The sequence below is a fragment of the Macaca nemestrina genome, chromosome 2 (genome assembly GCF_043159975.1).
Source record: "Macaca nemestrina isolate mMacNem1 chromosome 2, mMacNem.hap1, whole genome shotgun sequence".
Classification (NCBI taxonomy): domain Eukaryota; kingdom Metazoa; phylum Chordata; class Mammalia; order Primates; family Cercopithecidae; genus Macaca; species Macaca nemestrina.
This window is the reverse complement of record NC_092126.1, coordinates 51263583-51278459: the sequence shown is the minus strand read 5'-3', so window position 1 is coordinate 51278459 and position 14877 is coordinate 51263583. Positions and strand designations below refer to the sequence as shown.

General features: G+C 37.6%; 1 protein-coding gene and 1 pseudogene across 7 annotated transcripts in view; one reads left to right on the top strand and one right to left on the bottom strand.

The window, feature by feature from the left end:
* LOC105470040 (angiotensin II receptor type 1) overlaps positions 1-12828 on the bottom strand; it is a 44850-nt gene extending 32022 nt beyond the window's left edge. The window contains exons 1-2 of one of the 7 annotated variants that reach the window (XM_011721746.3): positions 12596-12828; positions 2899-2981 (exon numbers count right to left, since the gene is read on the bottom strand). The gene's annotated coding sequence lies outside the window, so the exon portion shown is untranslated. Of the gene's footprint in view, positions 1-2898; positions 2982-12385; positions 12574-12595 lie in introns of those variants that run through there. The other 6 variants (XM_011721750.2, XM_011721745.3, XM_011721747.3 and 3 more) reach the window with 6 other exon arrangements.
* A 1536-nt stretch (positions 12829-14364) lies between these two features.
* On the top strand, positions 14365-14657 carry LOC105470163 (large ribosomal subunit protein eL38 pseudogene; annotated as a pseudogene).
* Positions 14658-14877: the final 220 nt, after the last annotated feature.

The following is a 14877-nucleotide window of genomic DNA, read 5'->3' as shown; positions in this document are numbered from 1 at the left end:
CGAGAGCAGGAGCAAGAGACAGAGGGGGAGGCATCACAGTTTCAGAGCGAGAAGTCATTCATTAACACGGGGAGGGCACCAAGCCATTCATGAGAGATCCGCCCGCAGGATCCAAACACCTCCCACCAGGCCCCACTCCAACACAGGGGATCACATTTCAACACGAGATTTGGAGGGGACAAATATCCAAACCTTATCAGTGACATACAATTTAAATAAAAATAAAGCCTTCTAATATGTACATTTTTATTAAAAAATAAAATAAGTATTCTAGCTCTTATTGTGTTTGACTTTCCAACTGCTTAAAAAATCAATTAATTATGTCTATGCGATGGAGAAATGTTTATCATTATTGGAAAACTCAAGAAAATCTTACAGAATTTTACAGAAGGTAATGAGTAAGGAAGAAAGTAGTGGCCTTTATAAATGATCCTACATCTTTTTTACTTTTGCTTACTTGGAGCTGTCAGCAATGTCAGTAACCAAGCCAACAGCCATATATTTTAGTTCTTAATATAACTGTGGGTACTTCTTTTCATAATTTTAAGAAATCAAGAACTATAACTTTAGAAAAGCACATGAAACATTTAATCCTATATATTTTAATATGCAAACAAACAGGAAAAACAAAAAGTGGTCTATGAGAGCTATATATTAGATAATCTAATACTGAGGGTATCGGAATTTCAAAAGTATTAAAAATTTCCCAAATAAGTTTAAAAGAGCAGAAAACTTTCTCACCAAGTGGCCATGAAAGTCTGCTGCATTATTAATAAATGTGTTTACAGCAGTACTGTCCAGTAGTACTTCCTATGATAGAAATGATCTAAATCTGTGCTGTTCACTAACCACATGTGTCTACTGAGCACTTGAGATGGGGGTAATGCAACAGACGGGCTGAATTTTTAGTTTTATTTAGTTTTAATAAATTTATATTTAAATATAAGTAGCCAGATATAGTAAATGCCTACCATATTGGATGATGCAGGTCTATAAATTTTAAGCCATTGAATATGGTTCTTTATTTATTTGTTTAAATGTACTAATCAGGTTTTTCCCATTTGTCATGAGTAGATTTCAGCATAATTTTTTTGGTCCTGTAAAACAAGCTCTGAAGTGCTGTTTACACATCACTGGTTTAAATCAATAAGAGATCAGAGTTCTGTAGTTTTAAGTTGGTAAAAGTTTTAAAGGGAGACTGCAAAGTTCAGAAGGTCCTTTTGCGAACACTTTTTGTATTTCAGTATACTGCCCACGGATTGAGATAGGGCCTTGGAGATTATTTTACAGGAAAACCAGGGAAAGGTTGATAATTAATATTAGAACTGGTATAACATCAGTTCTTTGATGAACAAAAAATAGCTTCTTAGAATTAAGTATGTTTTACTTATTCATCTGAAACTTAACGGTTTGAAAAAGTTTAAAATTTCACAGAATGTTTTCTTCCATGTTTTGTTATTCCTAAGTAAAACATCATAGTTATTTGGGAAGCTTTGCTACAAATGTGTGAATGTTAGAAACCAAAGACTTCCCAAATACAGTAGAAGGAAGGCTGATTCCAAGAATCATTTCCAGTAAGAATCCCCTGGGTAAGTGTCCTGCTTTTCCTGCTATTGGGCTGATGGGGTATCATGGACAAAACTCCTTCTGTTCAATACTTTTAAGATGTAAAATAAAGTATACTGTCTTTGTGTCATCCTAGGATATGTATCTTAATACACTCTTTCCAGAGTGGATTTTTTTTGCGGAAAATATGCACAGTCCAGATTCCCAAGCTTCGCTAGACCTGAAAAAAACAAAATCAGAAAAAACCTCCCAAAATAAAATATCCCTAAAGATATCCATTGACAGAACTCTGTAAAGCATTACTATTTTTATCTCCAAGATTAAAGGCATTCTAAATAGTTTTCTAACACCACCACTGTGGAGTACCTTCCAGAAAATGATTCCTACTTGCCCATCTATTACAGCAAAGAAGAAGCATCACCTCTAATATTTATCTACCCACTCAGCACCTACGTATCTATCCTCTACTTTGATAAAATGGGAGCACAACATATTCAGAATAGGAAAAGCTACTCTTCATTTTCCCTGGAGGGGACTAGGAGAAGCCGAGGGCTTGTTCTTTGAACTGAGTTTTTGTAAGGCGGGTCGGGGAAGTCTTATTAGTTAGGTAAATCCCAGACTCTTGTTATGAAAAGTATCACACAGGTCCAGGTAACAAGAGTTAGATAGACAAAGCAGTCCTGGCTAACCCTGCTGTGCTCCACACCAGGTTGCGAGAGAGTTTAATGCCCTGCCGTGTGACTCATGCTTGTAAAGAGGCTGAGAGGGCACCTCCATCTCCAATTTCATATTGTCTTTTTTCCTATATCTCATCATTGGAGGAAGGTAGAAGTTTGTGAGAATGAAATTCTGAGACATTTGGGTTTTCTGAAGGTGACAAGGTCAACGGTTAAGGTTTATGGTCTTAAGACTTCTGAAAGTGAGCACTGGGGTATCAAAGAACCGAAATGGCCCAGGAAGTAGCTGACAAGAGAGTACAGTCATTTCCCTCCTGGTCCTCTCAAGCCCTACACAGGAAGAACACTGCTCGAAGCAATCACCTGTGGCCACGTGGAGTCCTTGCCAAAGGACTTTCTCGCATGATTCATTATCAGTACATGAATGGAAATACCTTAGTAATTCTGATGTTATTTATGTTTAAAACCATATAAATACATATGCTCTTAATATGTATATTGGAGGGGATGTGGTAAGACTGGGATTTCATTATTTTCTGCTTCCTCTACTTCTTTCACAAGATAATGGTGTGTGTGGGTTCTTGTACTCTCCCCACTGCTAACACATTAGAGAAAACTGCTGACAGGCCCACTGCCGTAGATGTAAGGCATTTACCTGGTGCCGACTTTCTGGGATGGCATCAGTGAGTTATTCAGATAAAAACCCAGCCATTTTAGATCAATTTGTCAAATATCAACCTAAAAAGAAAAAAATGATTAAAGCATTTCACTGAATAGAGTCAAGTTTTTATTTTTTAATTTACAGAGTAAGCTTCAACACTGCATCTTAAGAATGTTTTTGAAGGGAATGAAACCATCTGGTTCACATCAAGAACATATTTTTCCTTATATAGAGCTAGATTGCATTAAGTGGTGGGCATAGGATCTCATCATCTTCCTGCCTGTGGTCAACATCTTCCCCAATGCCCTTGTAGATATACATTAGGCAAAGAGAAAAAGAACGTTTTAGGGTAAAATAGCGCAGTCTCATTCCTAGCCATTTCTTTCTAGAGACATGGCTACTAAATGTAAGAATATGAAAATAGATTGGATTTTTACTTGTGAATCTATAGCTAAACTTGGTTAAATGATTCTACTACTTAGTATAAAGCTTATGCAAATTTTATTTTACCATAATTTTAAAAATACCTTTTTAAAAGATTACCTTTTCTGTTTTCTTTTTCACAGAAGTAATGCTAACGTGTTGTATAAATGTCAAGTTACAGGAGGATGTAAAATAAAAGTAAACATATCCTTACCCTCTATTACTTTTCTCTGCATCTACTTCCCAGAGGTACTACTAATAGTTACCTATGTCTCCTTCTAGGACTTGCATACACATGCATATAAATATGTATAATCATAAAAAATGCATACACATGCATATAAATATGTATATCTATAGTTTTTTCTTTTTGTACATCATAGTGTTTTCTTCTCTGCTTTATTTATTTTACTTATTATGGCTAGCAGATTTTCTACATCAGCATATATAAATCTACCTCATTCATTTTGATGGCTGTACAATATTTCATTCATTGTACTGACACATAGTTTATTTAACCAGTCTGCTATTAATGACCCTTAATCTGTTTTTTCAGTTTTCCTTTTGGCTGCTACAAAAATGTCTCAATAATAATATTTTTATATATATATATATATATGCATTTTTGTACTTATATGAATGTATCAGTATAATAAATTCTAAACAGACTGTTGAACCAAATTGTTTGTATATGCTACGTTTTTGATAGATATTTACAAAACGTCCTCTGTTAAGGTTATACCAAGTTATAATACCAATAATCTGGATTTTATCAAATCATTTTTTCTTTATCTGATAAGTAAAAGGGCATATCTTTGTTTTGACGTGCATTTCGTTAATTATGAATGAGGTTGAACTTCTTTTCATTTTCTCACTGTTTCCATAGTAATTCTTCTACTAGTTTGCTCAGCCATGGCTCTTGCTCATGTTTCAATTAGGTTGATCATTGCTTCTCACATTAAAGAGCTCATGTTATGATAAGGAAACAGGAATTTTACATGTAATGGCTGGCAAAGAGCGTTCCCAGGTTTCTTGTTTAGATTATAACTTTGTTTATGGTACTTTTTACTGTATAAGCATTTATTTTTATGTAGTCAAATTCATCAATATTTTTCATTATATATAGGAGGATTTTTTAAATAAGAACTTTTATTTAAAGTTGAAGAGTTATTCAAGAAGATGGTATATAGGTTAATTTTTAGACCAACTTTAGCATACCAACTTTAGCATTTAGGCATACTAACTTTAGCATTGTTATACAGAATAATGTTAGCATTGGAAGGATCTATTAACAAAATAAATTTCCCATAAAATGATTTCTTCTATAAAATATCATGACAGTGTGAATTCTGTGGACTCTTTGTGAGACACTAGTGTACTGTAGAAAAAAAAAATTACAGAAAGGGTCAGATTTATAGTACCAGTCTCCAGAGAGTTAATAATAGTTGTCTAGTACCTAAAATCTAGAGTGAATTATAAATAAAGTAATAGAAATTCCAAGACAAATAGAAAGTAAACAATATAAAATCAATAGAGATCCATTATAGAAAATTTTGTAGGTACATACAAAAGAAAGAAAAAAAATCAACCTCAAAAGCTCTTAAGATGTGTTGTATATTCTTCCTAATTTTTCTTATTGACTCCACAGATATGCATGCATTTAAAAAATATGTAAGTGATTTTACTAACAAATCAATCCTAACAAAATTAAATGAATTTCATTAAGATGCCAATAACCCAAGACCTTAATGGCACCTTGACAAGCATCTACCAGGTATACACATACATGGGATCACACTTATGATTCATGTGTTATACACTGATGTTTTCACTTACTATTATCTTTCCTTGCCACTAAATAGTTTAAAATATATAAATTATATATTACATTTTATATTCATATAAAATATATAACAACTGTAATGTTCTATCATATGGCTTAAGTTAATGGAAATTAAAAGGAATGGGAATAATTGTATGTTCTCTCAAAAATCCATTCTGGTAACTCAGTAGATAATAGGCCAGGACATACTCAAGAAATCATTACCCAAGAATCACATCAAATTCTTTTTCATTCATGATAAAGTGGCAGCAATTAACTGTGTAACTGAGGGCTGGGAGACATCATGATACAATGTGTTTTATATGAAGTGACATCATTTGAATGGGAAAGAGAGTTAGATTATTAAAGCTGGGTTAATGGAAAATTCTCATTCTAAGGGCAGGAGCATTTGAATTGACGGCAAGAAGAATTTGAGTTAAAAAGTAAAGTATATGTGCTGATAAAATTGTAAGTGTGAAGGAAAGTATACGTGCTGATAAAGTTGTTAAGTATATGAAATTTACTAGAAAAAATGCTATGCTATGAGATTTTTTCCAACTGTTAAAAAGGAAACCTTGTGCAGATTGCATTCAGCCACAGTCACAAATATTGGGGCTCAGTGAAACCAGGGGACTCTTAAGGGCTATAGAGGGTGATCACTGGTACTTTATATTTTATTAGTACTAAGAAACTCTGCCTGCTATGTGTAAGATAGCTTTTGGATATTTCTCCTTCTCTCCAACTTCCACTACTTGTCATGATGGCAGCCTGGATTGATTTTGCCCTAACCCATAACTTACAGATTAGATCTTGTAATGTCAGTGGTACTTGAATATCCACAGTTCTAGATTCAAGCAGCTGGTGAAATTTTATCTCCTACAAATTTTCTCAATACCATTGAAAAAGTGGCTGCTTAGTCCTGTTGGCACAGGTTTCCCCTCAAAAATGATCCCAGAGAACTCATACACACCTGTCTTGACCAACATCAATAAGCTCCTGTCAAAACAGGAGATATTTGGACAGATCCAACTGATGGCTGCCAGAGAATCTATCTGCCCTAGGTGAAGTAGTTCGGGGACTGAATCATGTGGGGAGTCACTGGCTTAAAATACATCACCACTTGCTTGAGCATTGACTGGTTAGTAACTATATTCTACCACATTTTTGTAAACCATGCTTGTAGTAAGTAAGCATTTATATTAAAAGCTGAAAAAGTAGTATGTAATTTGAGTTGGAATGCTGAACAGTCTATGTATATGTAGAAAACAGAAAATAACTACTTGTTCAATCCAAGAGAGAATTTACTTTATAGCATGAGAGTACCAAAAGGTAAACAGAAAATTTTGGATTTTTTATGAGAAAAAATAGAGATATCAAAAGTTATTATTGCTATCACTATTATTCGAGACAGGGTCTTTCTTTGTTGCCCAGGCTGGAGTGCAATGGTGTGATCATGGCTCACTGCAGCCTTCTCCTCCCAGGCTCAAGCGATCCTCCCAACTCAGCCTCCTGAGTAGTTGAGACTACAGGTCCCAACTACCACATGGTGTGTGCCACCATGCTCAGGTAATTTTTTTTTTATTTTTTGTAGAGATGGGGGTCTCAGTTTGTTGCCTCAGCTGGTCTCAAACTCCTGGCCTCAAGTGATCCTCCCTCCTTGGCTTCCCAAAGTGCTGGGATTACAGGTGTGAGCCACCACACCTGGGTTCAAAAGTTAATTTTTAAAAGTATGTCATCTACTATTTTTTTTAAAAAGCTTTATTGAAGTATAATTGATATACAAAAAGTATGCATATAAAAATATATTTTAGGGCCAGGCGCGGTGGCTCAAGCCTGTAATCCCAGCACTTTGGGAGGCCGAGACAGGCGGATCACGAGGTCAGGAGTTCGAGACCATCCTGGCTAACACGGGGAAACCCCGTCTCTACTAAAAAATACAAAAAGCTAGCCGGGCAAGGTGGCGGGCGCCTGTAGTCCCAGCTACTTCGGAGGCTAAGGCAGGAGAATGGCGTAAACCCGGGAGGCGGAGCTTGCAGTGAGCTGAGATCCGGCCACTGCACTCCAGCCTGGGCGACAGAGCGAGACTCCGTCTCAAAAAAAAAAAAAAAAAAAAAAAAAAAAAAGTTAGTTAAAAGTCAAGAAAACACCTCTTCATAATTATTCTAAACAAGCCACAGGTACTGTATACTGTGTTTCTTTTCCCTTAATGTGCATCTGAATCACCTGTGGATCTTGCTAAAATGCAGATTCTTATGCAATCAATGGGTCTGGACAGTGTCTGAGATTCTGCAGTTCCAACAAACTCTCAGGTAATGCCCATGAGGCTAATATGGAAACGGACACGTGAGATGTTTTCCTCCTAATTTGTAATACAATGTGTCTCAAAAGGGGGAATGAGAACCGGGAGAAAAGAAGATGTGGATGAAATGTACATATTTCATATGCCCCTTGGGTGATTCCAATATTCTTGTCGTCTTAAGAACCACCGGTTTAATATTTCAACCTTTTATTCTTTTAAATTTTTCTTTCCTTAGTCTTTTCTCCACTTTACCCTTGCCACTGCTGCTGTAGACTGAAATACTGTATTCATGCTTAGCTCTTCAATTAGTCAGACAAAAGCATCAAATTCGTCATTGTGTGTAATAGGATAGTATACCTAAATTAGATTAGAATTATTTATTTCTTAACATTTTTTTAAAAATATAAGGGTCTGAAAATGTATTTAACATTTTCTATAGTTTTAGCCAAAAACAAACAGGCAAGCAAGTGACTTCGTGGAACACTTAGTAAAAGGAAACAAGGATGCGTTAGGTGCCGTCTATACTATCAAAGGAGTTATAATCTCACGAGGAGGGGAAAGGAGCAGTGGTTATTACAGAAGTGGCCAGAACCAAACAGTGTGACCACTTTAGACATTCTGTCTGGTCTGAAAGGCAGGACAGAAGGAGGGGCCATTTTTAAATGGCTTCCCACCCTACTAGCATTAGACTATTAGAGACCCATGCCAAAATATGTGCTCAGTTTGACTACTCTATCTCTACGGCAAAGACCATTTTTACACTTTGGCGTGTGTCCTCAGGGCCTAATATCACTCAGATCCACAGTATTTCCTCTGTAAATATCTGCAACTGTTGTTGATATATTTTATAGACATAATTCTTCATTTTCCAAAGTAGATAAGAGAAGCTTTGACTAATATAGAATGAGAAAATAACTAAATAAACTTAGCAAATTGGCAACAACAAATTCTCTTTAAAAGTACACAATCAGGCCGGGTGCTTGTGGCTCATGTCTGTGATCCAGCAGTTTGGGAAGCCGAGGCAGGGAGATCACTTGAGGTCAGAAGTTTGAGACCAGCCTGGCCAACATGGCGAAACCTCTTCTCTACTAAAAATATAAAAATTAGCTGGGCGTGGTGGCATGCACCTGTAATCTCAGCTACTAGGGAGGCTGGGGCAGGCAAATCACTTGAATCTGGGAGGCAGAGGTTGCAGTGAGCTGACATCATGCCACTGCACTCCAGCCTAGGCAACAGAACAAGACTCTGTCTCAAAAAACCAAACAACAACAACAACAAAAGTACACAATCATATGTGTATTTCTCAATATTCTTATTTCATAGTTAAGCATACAGAGTACTTAAATCCATTGATCTAAATAAAATTTCTACATTATTTGGTGAAGATGAAGGCATCTATGTGTGTCTAAGTGGACGAGAAATCACATAAAAGTTGACTTAAACTGAAGGATTATTAATTCTATGATTTTAAGTTTGAAGAACATCTAGAATTGGGACTTGATATAGGAAGGCACATTGTAATAATAGGAAACAAGGCACACTCATTTTTTTACCCATTTTCCAAACTTTTAAATGTTAAAAAAATAATTAAACACGAGACTAACAACACAATAAAAATATTCTTGGTAATAGGAAGGAGACTGATAATCACTGATAGATTGTAGACGTTTGTTTCTACTTAAGACAGTTAGAGAATGCACCTATTGAGGAAACAAATATAAACAAAACAGAAACAATTCAAACCCTTCTAAATTAACTATAAGAATAATGTAAAGGAATGTAATCATACAGCATTTACACTACATAATGAATTTTTCTGTTACTTAAATGTTTTGGAAGACAATTTTGATTTTCATATGCAAGAAATTTTTTCAAAGCATCTGCTATGATAAGAAAGAAGAAAAATCAGATAGTAAATATTTTAATGTTAATACAACCACAGCTAGCAGCAATAGTCACTAGTCCTTTTATGACTGTTCTAAACATATACTCTGTTTTCTATTTCCAGTTGTCTAATTTGTCACTAATGTAATAACTAGGGAAACATCCGGCAATTTATAGTTCTTTAAATTATAAGACTTTTTTTTTTCTGTGATTAAAACATTGTATTTTAGAGTTTTAATAGGATTACGGTAGTCACTTTCAATTCAGTGGAATACTACCTTAAGTCATATAGATATTCCTTGATTTAAGATGGCTTTATATATTAAACTATTAAAAAGTTGATTTTTAGAAGCTAAAGTTCATATTATGAATAAAACAAAATGTAAAGCGATAGATAAATTTAGGATACAAATCGATCAAATTTACTGTTGCTTATCAGAGACTGAGTATACTGCTTTAACAAGCACCTACGTGAAAAGAAACACAAACCACATAATCCAATGATCTTAGGCAATTTTGAAAAAGAAACATTAAGATTATTCTGAAGAAAAATAATAGCATTTTCCAATCATTACGAGTTGGAAAGCTGATTTGTCAGTTTGCTAGATAACATGGGAGAAAAGTGTTCCTAAGCTAGGCTTGGACACTTGGTCACATTTTGTTGCTCTGGCTCCATATTTGTTTATTGCCACAGCACATCTTCAAAACAGCATTTTAATCTTTACAACACTTGGGCTTACTGCAAACTTTTAAACACCATTCTTAATTTGGTAGCCTACTTGGGAGACTCTTTGGCATTCTCCAGTTACGACCGAACAAAAAAAGAGCTAGGTAAACTAATAAGCATGGGGCTAGAGGGCAAGAGCTTGCATTAAGCAGCCAAAACACATAAATGTGAGGGGTCACTATTTTTGTCCCTGTAACAAATTCAAAGGCAAAATACAGCAACTCTCAGTTATCTGCTTGAAAGGACACTGTGGCAGCACAGATAAAATGACAGCAGACATGCATCATGCATTTAAACTATGAGTTTTAAATTCCTTCTCAGCTAAGTATTTCACCTGGGCTTTGGGTAAGTAGCAGATTAAACTTTTCTTCCTTAATTTTCCCTCTAGCATAGGGGAAAATGAATCATTAGTATTAATTAGTCGTAATCGAAATAACAGCAGTCATAAGTAGCAGCAGGAACAAAAAACCAAAACAAAATTATATACACAAATACACAACTCTGACCCCAAACTAGAAAGAAAGAAAAGAAAAGTGAGAAACCTGAGCAACCCACAAATCTGCCCTTTTTTGAATACCGACCCAGGGTAAGAGAGAGAAAGATTTAAGCTTAGAATGCTGTGGGACAGCAGCGTTGCCGCAGCACCAGTGACCGAAAGACATTTTGCAAATCGCAAGGAAGACAAGTCTTCCATTGGCATCAGTGGAACCGGTGGAAGGAAAACAATTTTCTTCTGAGTTGGATGATGGAACAGTTGATTCAGTTTAAGGTCAAAGAAGAGCAGAACCAGAAATCAAGGTCTCAAGATGGGAACAAAGAACAATGAAGTCAGGGAAAATAAAGGTGGCGGGGATAGAGAGTGGATAACAGACGTGAAACTAAGAATCACAGAACTTAAGCAAATGTTGAGACCTAGCAATTATGATGGGCAGTTTCTATAACCTAGCCTTAAGCTTAGACTTTTATTTTAAAGCAATAACCAAAAAACAAAAGGAAGGAAGGAATTATATCACTGTAGGGGACCTTATGGGCAGAGACTTGAGGTTCAGAGTTGTGAAATAATGCTCCTACTATCACACAGCAAGTTAAGTGGGAGTCTCCATTTCCCTTCTCCCCATGCTTTCCTGCTCCTACACTGTCAGGAAGGGTGGTGAAGAGGAAGGAGAAGGTACCAGGGCACCCGGGAATACATCACAGCCTGAGGATAGGTTATGCAGGTGGGGCCTTTACAGCTGGGGAGACATCAGAGAAGACAAGGGAAGTATGGCAGTTCCTTTCTTAGAGAAGACTTATAAGAGGGTTAAAGCATATGCTATGTGAAATAAACACCTGGAGATCCAAGAACCTCAGGTGGTAACTAACAAGAGAATCATGTTGGGATGCAGCAGCTTCAAGGGGAAGCACAAGTTGCTCAACCAAGTAATAAAATAGATCAATAGGGTGCCAAATTGCTTGCCTCTTACTCTTACTTTATCTTCTCAGAATGACACAGGAAATAAATGTCGCCAAGTCCCAAATTTGATCCCAGGGGAAAGTGAGTACCCAAACTTTCGTTAGGAGAGGGTTCCTGAGTGGGGGAAAGTAAGTTTTTAATACTTAACGAGGCTATTAGTAAACGAAGAGAAGGGGGCCCAGGTGAGCTCAATAGCCAGGTCACAAATGGTTGCCCCAAAAAACAGTGCAGAAGGAGACACTTTGGCGAAGAATTTCTGAGGTCTTCAGGAGACTATAACAGGCTGGCACTGTGGAGATGTTCACCTGGACATTTAACAAAATCGGAGGATGGAGTTGGGTGCCGGGGAGTGGCCCGCCAGAGGCTCTGTTTAGTCCTGTGAAACAGAAGACCTTTTGCTAAAATCCTGTCTCAGTTACACAAATGCATTGGCTAAGGCTGTAGGGATTGGGGTGTGGAGACATCTTGCTTCTCCTCCCTCAGTTTGATCATTCAAAGAGCATCTAGGAACCCTGAGGGTGGGAGAGTTTGGCCCAGGTTGAAGGACGTCCCCTGTCTAGGACCCACCGCTATAGTTTGCAGGGAGAGAGCTAAGGGGAGGTGAGCAGCGCAGGGACATCGTCTGGGAAGCAGAGAGCGTGGATGGGGACACTCTTAACTTCACCTCAAAAGTAGCACAACTTTTAAACTAACGCCTTGCAGAGTCCTATGGGCTTCCGACTCAGATGATGGCTAAAAGACAAGAGTTAACTAAAAGCCTCAGGAAGAAAGTTTATTGAGTTGCATCTTATTTCTGTAAATTTCTTGCTTACACTCGGAAGAGTTTGGTCAAAATGGATTGAGAATTTCGGGGCACGTGGCAAACAAACCTACCTTGTTCCCTCCCGTTCCAGAAGCCCCTCACCTGATCTGGTGAAGTGTGGCCAGCTCCAGGGGCAGGCGTTGACCAGAACTACGGTCGCTCTTTCCTTGGTCCCAGAGAGCTTCCCAGTATAGAGCCAGCAGTTAGGACACCGTGACATGAAACTTAGCACCCCACCCCTGAAGTCCCCCAAGCGTGCCTGGCGGTCCGCGCGGACTCACCCGCGCCCCGGGCGCTGCGTCACGTCCCGCCGAGGGCCGGCTGCGCTGGTGCGGTCTCCCGCCCGCCGCCTCGGCGTCCCAGCTGTGCGCCCTCACTCGCTGGGTCCGCTCCAGCAGCTCCCCATCGATCACCGCCGCGGCCCGGCGGAGCTGCTAGCGGCGCGCCGGTCCAGACGTCCTGTCACTCGCTGCTGCCTGGGATCCTGGCTGTCAGGCGCTGGAATCATCGGCGAGGAGGCAGCTCCGAATTTATAGTGAGGGGCGTTGCTGCTTCTTGGGTTCCGGGGACGAGGCTCTGTTTTGCATTCCCTCCTCCTTCGCCCCGCCCCGGGAGACCCTCCCGGCCCAACCTCCTCCCTCCCAGGATACTGACGGCAGCAAGGATGATGCCACAGTCGTCCCCTGTCAACTATCAGATTAGCGTCCACCTGGCCTCGAACCCCGCCTAGCGAGGGGTCATGAGGGGCAGCGAGCTGCGGGTATAGGAGTATCATTTCCTGCGGAGATTCATGTTCTTCAACATTTTTTTTTTTCCCTGAACTTGGAAAACTTTTAAGGACGAATTAGAGAACTTCTTTCTCTTTCCTATGAGTAACTCGAACTTTGGTAATACTGTTGTGGATCATAGATTACATGGATTAATTCCAGGGTTATGAAATTAAAGGGTGGACACTCATTTCTTCCTATTGGACATGCTACCCAAGTTGCGTTTAAAAAAATGTATTGAAAAAACCCAATAAATATTTAAAGAAGATGTAATATCAATTCTTCACAAACTCTTCCAAAAAATAGAAGAGTAAGGATGATTTCCCAACTCATGCTATGAGGCCAGTATCACCCTGATAACGAAACGAGATAAAGACATCACGAGAAGACTACAGTATTTCTTATGAGTATAGACATCAATATTTCTTATGAGTATGGATAAAAATTCTCAACAAAATGCTGGCTAATTGAATCCAATAACATATGAAAGGGACTATACACCATGGTCAAGTGAGGTTGATGCCAGAAAGTAAGATTAGATTAGTTTACCAAAAATCAATTAATGTTTGATAGGTGAGTAGGGTGACTATAGTTTACAGTAATCTATTGTATATGTCAGAAAATAATTTGAATGTTTCTAGCATAAAGAAAAGACAAATATTTAAGGTGATGGATATCCCAATTGCACTGATTTGATCTTTACAAATTTTATGAATGCATTAAATTATTGCATGTACCTAAAAAATGTACATCTATTGTGTATCAATAAAAATGAAATTAAAGAAGTAAAAAACAAGAATAAAGGACAAAGCCTACATGGTTGTCTAAATTTTTTTTAAAAAACTATTGGGTAAAATTCAACACTTTTTCATGCTATCACTCAACAAACTAGGAATAGAAACTTCCTCAAACTATAAAGTTTATTTATGAAAAACTTAACTAATATCACACATAATATTGAAAAACAACGTTTTTATGTCTAAGATCAGGAACAAGACAATATGTCTAGTGTTCCCATTTCTATTTAACTTTGTACTAAAGGTTCTAGTGAGGGCAACTGGACAAGAAAAAAAGATAAATGGCATCCAGATTAGAAAGAAAGTAAAATAATTTCTATTTGTAGATGACGTGATTTTGTTTTAAAAAGCCCTAAGAAATCAATTAATTATTAGAACTAAGAAACAAGTTGAGTAAGTTTTTAGAATACAAGATCAATATACAAAAATCAGTTGTATTTCTATACACTAGCAATAAACAATCAACAAATGGAATTAAGAAAACAATTCCACTGTTTGCTTCTCACCACTTGCTGTGTGGGTCTGTGTCCTCTCCCGCCCGACATGCTGCCATGCCTCAAAAAGTTAAGGAAATCAAGGACTTTCTGCTTATAGCCAGGTGAAAGGATGCCAGATCTGTCAAAGTCAAGAAAAATAAGGATAATGTGAAGTTTAAAGTTTGATGCAGCAGATACCTTCATACATTAGTCATCACAGACAAAGAGAAGGCAGAGAAACTGAAGCAGTTCTGGTACCCTGGTTTGTTAGAGAAGAAGATGAAATCAGACACACTGATTTGAACTGTGTTAAAAATTTAAAAATTCAAAGATAAAAACAATTTTACTTACTATAGATCAAAAGAGTAAAAATACTAAGAAATGGCCGGGCGCAGTGGCTCACTCCTGTAATCTCAGCACTTTGGGAGGCTGAGGCGGGCGAATCACGAGGTCAGGAATTCGAGACCAGCCTGGCCAACATGGTGAAACTCCGTCTCTACAAAAAATACAAAAAAAAAAAAAA